This window comes from Bidens hawaiensis, unplaced genomic scaffold (assembly GCF_021521415.1).
Source record: "Bidens hawaiensis isolate Kalapana, Puna unplaced genomic scaffold, B.hawaiensis_p1.1 tig00027100_1, whole genome shotgun sequence".
Lineage (NCBI taxonomy): Eukaryota > Viridiplantae > Streptophyta > Magnoliopsida > Asterales > Asteraceae > Bidens > Bidens hawaiensis.
Window position 1 is genome coordinate 52,247 of NW_027505089.1, and position 9,858 is coordinate 62,104.

The 9,858-nt window shown below is 33.6% G+C and overlaps 1 long non-coding RNA gene across 1 annotated transcript; it reads right to left on the reverse strand.

The window, feature by feature from the left end:
• Window positions 1–7,723: 7,723 nt before the first annotated feature.
• On the reverse strand, window positions 7,724–9,064 carry LOC143610604 (uncharacterized). Its single transcript, XR_013149619.1, has 3 exons — window positions 9,019–9,064; window positions 7,856–8,088; window positions 7,724–7,770 (listed from the first exon to the last, which is right to left on the reverse strand). It is a non-coding gene; the product is annotated as an uncharacterized LOC143610604 (long non-coding RNA).
• Window positions 9,065–9,858: the final 794 nt, after the last annotated feature.

A 9,858-nucleotide genomic window follows, 5' to 3' on the forward strand; every position in this document is an offset into this window, starting at 1 on the left:
CCCAAAAGTGCACAATAATGTATAATAATGTATTGTATTTACGGCCGTCTAAATCGCTCGTCGCTCGAACTTGCTAGCCGCTCGCTTGTTTTTTCGCTCGAATGTAAACGAGCCGCTCTGCTCGGTTCGGTTTGCAAATGAGCCAAACAACGAGCAAAGGTCTGCTCGGTTCGGTTCGGCTCTCATATTTTTAATTTATTTTATATATAATTATATATGAACAAATATATAAATATATAGACAAAACACATAAATATAAGCTTACAATTTTTTTAACCCCTTTAAATTTTTCCTATTTTGTCAATTTTATAGTTTTATTTGTTCCCTTTAAGTTTTTAGAATACTAGAAGTGTGTTTACATGATCATTTTATCTCACTTCAAACTTACTTTTTAATAAAAATTTATAATCTATTACACGTTTTTCTAAAAACTATTAATTTATTTATAAAATATAATTTACAACCTTTAAACTTTTTTCTTATTGAAAATTTTAAAGTGAAAAAGAAATAAACCATGCTCGAAATCTCTCGATGTTCGATCGAAAAATGCTCGATTCGATTTTGGCTTGTTTTAGTTTTCGTTTCAGTTGGTTGTAAACGAGCCAAGCAACGAGCAAGGCTTCGCTTGGTTCGGTTCGACTCGTGAACAACACTAATTGTATTCACACAAGGATTAACAAAACCTAAATGGACTTGTGATAACCCAATGTGGGTTTGTATAACCAAATCGTACCCACAAACACATGCCAATGTCCATGAACGCGCATAATGGATAGTATTAATATACAAGGATAAGTTAGTTGGTCTAGATTTACTTGTTATAACCCGGTCTAGGTTTATGTAACTAAAACAAACCCAGAAACATATATCAAGGCCCTTTAAGGCATACCAATGAATGGCGACATGGCGTTAATAAACAGAGATCGTGGGCCAAACTGACTTATTATGGCCCAATATAAGTTTATAAAATCAAAATAAACTTATTATGGCCCAATATAAGTTTATAAAACCAGAATAGGCTTTGCGATTCAAAAGGGGATAGCGGCATATCTTGTTGCTCGCTTACCCATTATCCAGATGTAGTTCAGTTTGTGTTTATATGTAAGAAATATATTATAAAGAAAAAAAATGTAAATAAATTTTATGTTTTAACAAAAATAAACCCATAAACACATATCAAGGCCCGTTAAAGCCCATATTGACATGTTATGGTCCGTTTTTGAGTTAATGCATATAAAGTAACCTCCTAAGTATAGGTGCACAAAAAACCCGAACTCGGAACCGGGTCCGAATAAAAATCCAGAACTGGTTTTTTAAACCTGGGTTTTTAATACCTGAACCCAACCCTACCCGTAAGGTACGGATAGGGTATGACTTTTAATGCTGAAACCCGAACCCAAACCCATACCCGATCTAAACCCGATAATGCCCGAAACCCGGTTCTAGTAATACACGAAACCCGGTTCTAGTAATACATGAAACCCGGTTCTAGTAATACATGAAACCCGGTTCTAGTTATACCCGAAACCCGGGTTTTTTGCATACCCGTATATTAATGTTTGTGCATCTATGTATGTGTAGCACTTGACACTGATTGTATGGCTACCCATATAGATGATCTTCCATTCTTCAACGGATTTTTTTGGGCCTATATAATTGTTTAGAGCAACATCGTGTCTTTTGATATACGATACAAGAAAATACAAAAAAAAATGTCCAAAACCACTCAAAAATAGCAGTTAGTGTCATTTTTGAATTTTAACCGTTAATATGTTTTTAATGTATCTCTAGTTTTCTACACCATAAGTAGAATGAAATAGTTGGTTGACATTTGGTTTTAGTCACAACTCACAAGTCACAACACTTGAAGAAAAAGGCTTCCTCTTCTGTTGGCACTGTTTCTAGTTCTACAGCTCGATTATCATCAATTTGGGTTCACTTCGAGTTATGTCAAATGTCGTCCGGTCCAGCTAAACTCGTTGCATTCATTGTGGTTCTATCACTCTATGTTGAGGTTGATTCAATAACGATTTTGAATCAACATGTGAAATCATGTCGAGCTGCTTGAGTCGAAGACTTTTTGAAAAAATAATTGGAACTCTGGATCCGCGAGACTAAATGAAGACGATCAAATTCATCGAAGACGATTTAGTGCTTTTATTTTATCCGGAAGGACCATAACTATCTATTTAGAAAATAGGTTTTTTTAATACCTGAAAATAGGGTATTCAAATCCCCAGAAAATTGGTTTTTTCAATACCCAGAAATAAGATGTTGAAATACCCAGGTATTGAAGACCCGGTTCAATACCTGACCCGAATATGGTATATAGGGTATGGTTTTTCAAGCCAATACCCGGACCCGAACCCGACCCGTGTATTACTAATACCCAATTTTTCAATACCCAATCATACCCGAACCCGGTTCCATACCCGAATCCGGGTTTTTCAAATACCCGATTTGTGCACCTCTACTCCTAAGGCTGATTTAACATCTAAAAACCAACACTCAACCATTATAAATTTTTCGCGAATCTATCACTAGACACCGACGGATTAGCGAAATAACAAAGTAACTTTATCATCTCCGTCGTTAATATTAGGTTAGAAACATATGAGATTGGTCGACTGCCTCAGTTTCCCTTTTTTTCACCATAGTCGTCTTTCTTTCTTCTTCCCTCCGTCCTCCAGCCACTTTCACTAGAGAACTTGACTTCTCTCACCACCAGAGTCTCCACCACAGGCACACCCCCGATATTCATACCTACATACATACATGAATATAAAAGACATGTCTCAAATGCATAAAGCCTATACCCACAACTCACGCAACAACAAAACTCATCTTGTTAATTAATCTATAATAAGCTTATACAACCAAAACTTAGTGTTTGTTTGCTACGAGGTAATGGAATGGACGGAGGAATTGAGGTAGCGTTTGATATGCATGAATGAGAGGCGGAATGGAATAGACCATTATGATACAATGAAAAAAAATATGTGTTTGGTTGGTCAATGGAATGGAATTACCCATTACCATGTCCATTCCATTCCTTTTAGGGTGTGTTCGTTTTATAGAATGAAATAGATTGGAATTAGAATTTGCATATGATTTGGAATTTGAAAGAATTGAATTTGAAATCTGAACTAAAAATATGAATTGTAATTGGAAGGAATTGAAATCTAATTCCATTCTTTATGTGTTCATTTGATAAATGAATTGGAATCCATAACCACAAATGAATTAAAATTGTGTTTTTTTTCTGACGAGGATAACGGCGAAAATATTTTAGTTTTTATTTGTTTTTTATATATATTTTGCATTATGATTTTTTTTATTATTTTCTTCTTGAATTTTTTTTATGGGTTTTCTATTAAGATAAAAAATCCCTTAAAAAATATTTAAAAATAATAATAAAAAATTCATAACTCAAAATATAAATTAAAAACAACAAAAGTAAAAAAAAAACTAAAATGTTTTATTCGTTGTCCTCATTAAAAAAAATCTCGAGAAAAGATTCCAATGAATTTTCTTGAATTCCTTCACATTTTGGAAGGATTTGGAATTCCTTTATTTAGAGGAATTTGAAGGAATTGAATTCCAATATAAATTCAAATTCGTTGAAGCGAACACACCAAAATGGAATTAAGATTCCAATTTTAACGAAACGAACACGCCGTGTCATGGATTTTAATTCCAATTCCCACGAATTCTGTGAAACGAGTGCGCCCTTAAAACACCCCAAATTCATTCCATCCACCCAACTAGTGTTTTTTTTTCATTCCATCTTTTTTTCACACTATATCACCTCCACCACCCTCCCACCACTACTAGCCATTGTCCTCTCACCGCCACCGCCTCCGCCGCCCGCCACCACCCATCATCGCCTCTGTCACATCGCAACCTAAGGCGGAAATGCGGGGCGTGAGCTGATTGTTTACAGCTCTCAAGGTACTATCATACAATAATTTAAAAGCGACAAAATCTATTAACTTTAATTAATTTTTCAAATAAATCCAAACAAAGTACATAAATTAAAAGAAAAGGCAACAAGATAATTAATAATTAAAAAATTCTAAAATTAAGTCTTGATTTATTGTCTTGATAATGTTTCTTCTAACATAAGCAATCCTAAATCTTCACCAATCAATTCAAACGGTAACAATCATATGTGTATAAAATAAAAAAGCTTTGTCAACACGAGGTTGAGTGAGTAAACACCAGTTAATTTAAGACACAATACAATATTATATAAAAACGCAATACTGTTCCTATGAGAATAAACAATAAAGCCAATGAGCAAATAAGGGGTGTCGGTAAAACAGTTGCCTTGAGAAATGGGCATTGGCTACTACGGCGGTCATATGATCATACAATTATTGTGATTATGATGGACTTCTCCGAATGCGGACAATTAATCAAATAAACATATAACAAGTTAAGCAAATAATTGATATGCATACAAGGATTAAACAGTTTGCTAACGTGAATAGTATATAATAGATAAATTTATTACGATACGTATATGTCCTCAAAACGGTTAAAATTAAGTAAAAAGGGGACTGAATACAAACCTTATCAAATAAGCAAAGCGGTAATGTTTTAAAAAAAAGGATAGATCACGCTCTTCGGAATTTACCGACGAGAAATCCTAAGTAACAATAATTGCGGAAATAAATATGAATTGAATAACAAATCTAAACTATATAGAGATCCAGGAATTTGATGATCGAGTGTGTTCTTGCGAAAATTATTTATTACTTTAATTCTGTAACATCAAGAAAATATCGGATAAAAAATGCCAAGTTTTTAAAGTACAACGACCAAAACTGAAAAATCTGATTTCTTAACATATCGTGATACGCGATACCCTAGACAAAACGTCATCGCGTATCGCAATGACGTGGTCTGACAGGTGATGACACGTGTCTCACGTGGCACCCGGTGTCCAGCCACGCGACAGGTCTACTAGGTTACGCGACAAGCTTAGTCGCGATACGCGATGCCCTTCAGTTAGGCTCATCGCGTATCGCTACCCAATATAAAATAATAAAAGGATCCGTTAACCCATCGCTATACGCGATGGATCCTTAGCAAGACCCATCGCGTATCGCGATGGGTCACCAGACCAGCGGCTATAAATAGGGCCACCAGCCCATTCATTCATCACACCTCTCAAGTTTACATCACTCTCTCACTAGAAAGCATCCTATCTCTACCTCGATAAACGTGCCCCGACCCTCATCGTAATCCGTGGCAATAACGAAGTTTCCTCTAAGTCCGTACCATACACCGACGACATTTCCTCGAAGTGTGTGCCATCAAGAGACGAGCCGACGTCCACCTCGAAGTACGTGCTAACAAAGATTTACATGCGACGTGCCTCGATTTACATGCAAGAAGGTGTTGATCAAGATTATTCGAGAAACGTGAAAGCGTCGAAGTATTGCTCGAGAGTTTAGGGAATATAAGTCAAACAAGATACGTGTGATGCCCAAATAAAATATTAATACAATATTAAATGGCTTAGACCCTAGTCGAGGGTATACTCGATACCTCAAGAATAAACAAAATAAAATATAACAAAGAAAATATAAATAAGAAATATTGTATGTAAAGTAATTCTTTGTTATTAATATTATTTAAGTTTATTATTTAAATAATATGTAAGAAAATAAAGTATACGTTTCTTCAAGAAGAAGAAACGTAGTGTTAGAAAAGTAAACAAGTAAACTAAATGTTTAAACTTGTAAAATAAGAAAAGATGTTTTGAACTAAAGGTTCATAAAGAAAACATAATCGAGGTAAAGATTATACAAAAAGAGACTAAAGGTCTTAAGCTAGATTAAAGATCTAGTAATAACAAAAGTTTATACTCGTACTATAGGTCCGAGATAGCAAAGATGAATCGATTAGTGAAGTGAAGCTGATCCTTTCTAAAGGTGAATACACCCCAAATTTTATAACTTGTTTAATCGAATCAAATTAAATTGGTTACATGAGATTACGTATCTCTAAAACATTATTAACAAAAGTAATCATTGCCCTCAGGCTGTCGTGTAGGTTTGTTTGGATCCTTACATATATGGTAGACGACTAGACGGTGGCACACTGCGTCATACCTGGTTATATGCCTCCGCCACGATGGGCCAGACCTAAGTTGCGTTCGAGAGAGAGTAATCATGTGTATACTGATGGTAGCTAAGTAATCTCGAACGCTGCGGTGTTTGCTGAGCGGTTTCGAGTATAACTTAAGTTTGTAATTGTGATTTAGTTTTTAACTTGATTATTCATAAGCCACGATGGGCCGAGACCTAAGCTATGTCTCGAGGGGTAATTAAGTAAATAAAATATTTTATGCGTCAGCTTATTCATCAACATGTGTTGCTGACGTATTTTCAAACTGTTTTACAGGTAATGAAGGATAGGCGCTTGAAGAATCGAAGTCATCTCTAGGCGATCTGATGGCTCAGATCGTTTTGTTAATATTAAAACTTGAATGATGGCTTTGTATAAACGGGTAATCTTTTATAAACATTAAACGTGTGTTTTATAATCCCGTCTTTTGATATGTAAATATTATATTTTAATCCATGCAAATATATCCGCATTTAATCCATAACTCTGATTTAATTACAAAACGGTACCAACTGGTGGTCACACGCCTAGGCCTAAGATAGGGGTGTGACAAATTTATTATTTATTTTTTATTATTTTGGATCATTACTTTTATTTATCAAGTTTATAATAAATAACATATCTTTAATTATATAAAATTATAATTATAAATAACATACTTAAATAAATAAATATTTATAATTTTTGAAAAACTATATAAAGAGATTTGTATAATATATTTATTTTGAACTAAAAATACATTTAGTATATTTATATATCATTTTATTTGTTTAAAATCCTTTAACTTAAAAAGTATTAAAATTGTAATAATTAAGATAAATATTCTTTTTATAAGAATACATTTGTTTAGAAAATATTTTACCAAGACATATTTTAATTATATATTTTAAATTAAAAATCCCTTTTAAATCTTTAATATTAAATCATTTCAATTTTAATAACTATTATATATATATATACACACACTAGTGTGAGAGCCCACGCGTTGCAGCGGGGGACGGAGATTGGTTGGTAAGTGTTTGACGCGTCGCGTTGGGGCCGCAACAGAAATTTGTTTGGTAATTTGATTAATTTCTTTAATTTTGTGTTATCGGCTTTAGCTTGAAACCCATGCTTTCACATAGAACTTAAAAGTGAATAACATGTTTGACTTTCAAAGTCAAAGCACTTCTTAATTATTAAATATTCAACATTAAACCAAAAAACTGGACTTGGCGCCTACTTTTTCTCTGCCTCATGCATGGTTATGTTAGGTGTTAACGTGTTGTCAATGTGTCAATCTTTGATAAATAACTAAACAAATTCTCAACAGATTTTAATATAAAGTCAACCTGTGAAACTCAAACCTAGCACTTGTAAAATTTTGGAATGAAATCTTATGCGTTATCAACAACATTTCTACTTTTAGTGTGCTACTTGCATGATGTAATAAGGGCACCGATCATTATCATTAAAGCTAAAATAAAACATTCACATTGGCAACAAAATAAGCACATTTGACTACCAAAGTCAAAACATAGTACATTTAGCGAAGCTACACACATGATTTGTTGTCGACATGCTTTTATTTCCCATTGCAAAATTTCTCGGTCTCAAGTTAGTTGTCGAGAAGCTTGTCATCATTCTCCACATCTAAACTCGAATTAATAAATTAAATTCAACATAATTTAATTAAGTATAATGCTTAGCAACATCTATAATTGGGTTTAAAACATACCCAAAAGCGTAATTGAAGTTTAAGGAGCTGGAATGTGAATCATGTTTGCCATGTTTGGAAGCAATAACCTTTTATGAAAATCCAAAGACAGGTTATTTTGCATATTTACGGTGGGTTCCTCTTTAAGTTGATCGTTTGACTCGAGATCTTGCTTATGCATATGCTTGGTTTTAGGTTGTGCTGCAACTTTAGCTATTGAATCTCTGAGGACGTTTCTCACATCCTGCAATCCACTTTTTTAAATACAAAAGATAACAAAAAGTAATTTTCAAATATTTAAATTTAGAACATACATTTAAAAAAGTTGATCAGTCGTTCTAAGAGGAATACAAAAGCACATTTAACTTCACTGTCCTTTAAATCAAAATTTATTCATATACAAAGTTTGTTTTTTTTTGTTAAAATAAATGTACCTGTTATTTGACATTATATAATTTTAATATAATAAAAATTGATTAAACAACTTATTTACCACTGAGGGACCTTCAAATATGTAAACTGATCCAGTTCCAAACTGGTCCCAACCCGACCCAAACGGGTCCGGATAGAGTTGGACTTCGTTGTCTCCAAATTGGTTCTCAACCAAATCCGGTTTTCTGGAAACTGGTTTTGACCATGTGGTGACCAAACAAGACCGGTTTGTACATGTCTAATCTTACCTACATTAATTAAAATAGTGTTGCACATGTACATTATTACCAAAATAATATTGTTTAAAAAATAATTTAGATGATGAATCTGAAACTGGAACTCGTGCAGTTTTAAATTGGAGATCCGAAAAATTGCAGTTGACCAAAAACAGTTAAAAACTTATTTTTTATCAAATTTTGCAGTAGGCCAAAAAACAGATGATTTTTTGTCGAGTAATTCTTGGTTTAAGACAAAATTAATGCAAAAAGAAATTAATGATTTAATAACATATAATTAAAAAAGTTGTCAAAGACAGTTGGCTATAACCCGTTTCGACCCAAACCAAATTGAAACTTTTCTAAAACGACCCATTTTGACCCGAATCAAATTGATACTTATTATTAGAATGACCTGGTTTGAGCGCTACTAAGTCCACATGAAACTCGTTTTTTTGGATTAAAACCTGCTAAAACTATAATCATTTAATTTTGGTTCAATTTTGAGCAAGCCAACAAAATTTTGAGCTTAATTACCTTCAACAATATCTCGATGTAGCGCTCTTGTTGTCATCGTATAATTTACAATTAAAAGTCACTAAACTAAGTACGCATAAAGAATAGCAGACCAATGTGTAAAGAATGCAAGCAAACACATATGGCTGATGCTAACGAACCTATGGTCCGGAGATGATATTTTGCCCATACACCATAAACATCATTAGCTATCGTTGCAACCAGTCGGTACAAATATTACCCATTCTTCCTTGTTACAGTATCGAAACCCAAATCACTACAATAATATTAAGAACTGTAACCTAAAATAGCTAGAATAACAATAGGATTTGAAACCCAAATCACTGAAAAATGCGAGACTAAAATTATATGAATTAACAGGAACTATGTGAATCATAAGTATAATGTTATTGATAAATGGATGCTAACCAGGAACAAGGATGAAGCTACTAAGTGCAAGCATTAAAATAGTCTTATGTATCTTTTGCAAACTTAAATATTTGACACAAGCAATCACACTCGCGCCATTTATTGAATCCCCGATTTCAGGAAGATGAGTCAGTAAGCCATGTTGCAGAAACAAATAACCGAAAACATTCATCCGCATGTCTAGTCTCTTATCTTTCTGCTAACGCATAAAAAATAAGCCCGACTTCATGGCCACCAACACCAACACCATCTTTTTCTCCCATTCCTCTACAACATTCACCTCTTCCTAATATACAATGATACGATGAAGGATTAATCACGGAGGTCTTATACAAATCAAGCAAATTGCCAATTGAATGTGCAATGATGCTACAATTAAAACGGATCATTAATTGGGGTAGAACAAACGAGTGAACGGAAGGATCCATGGAA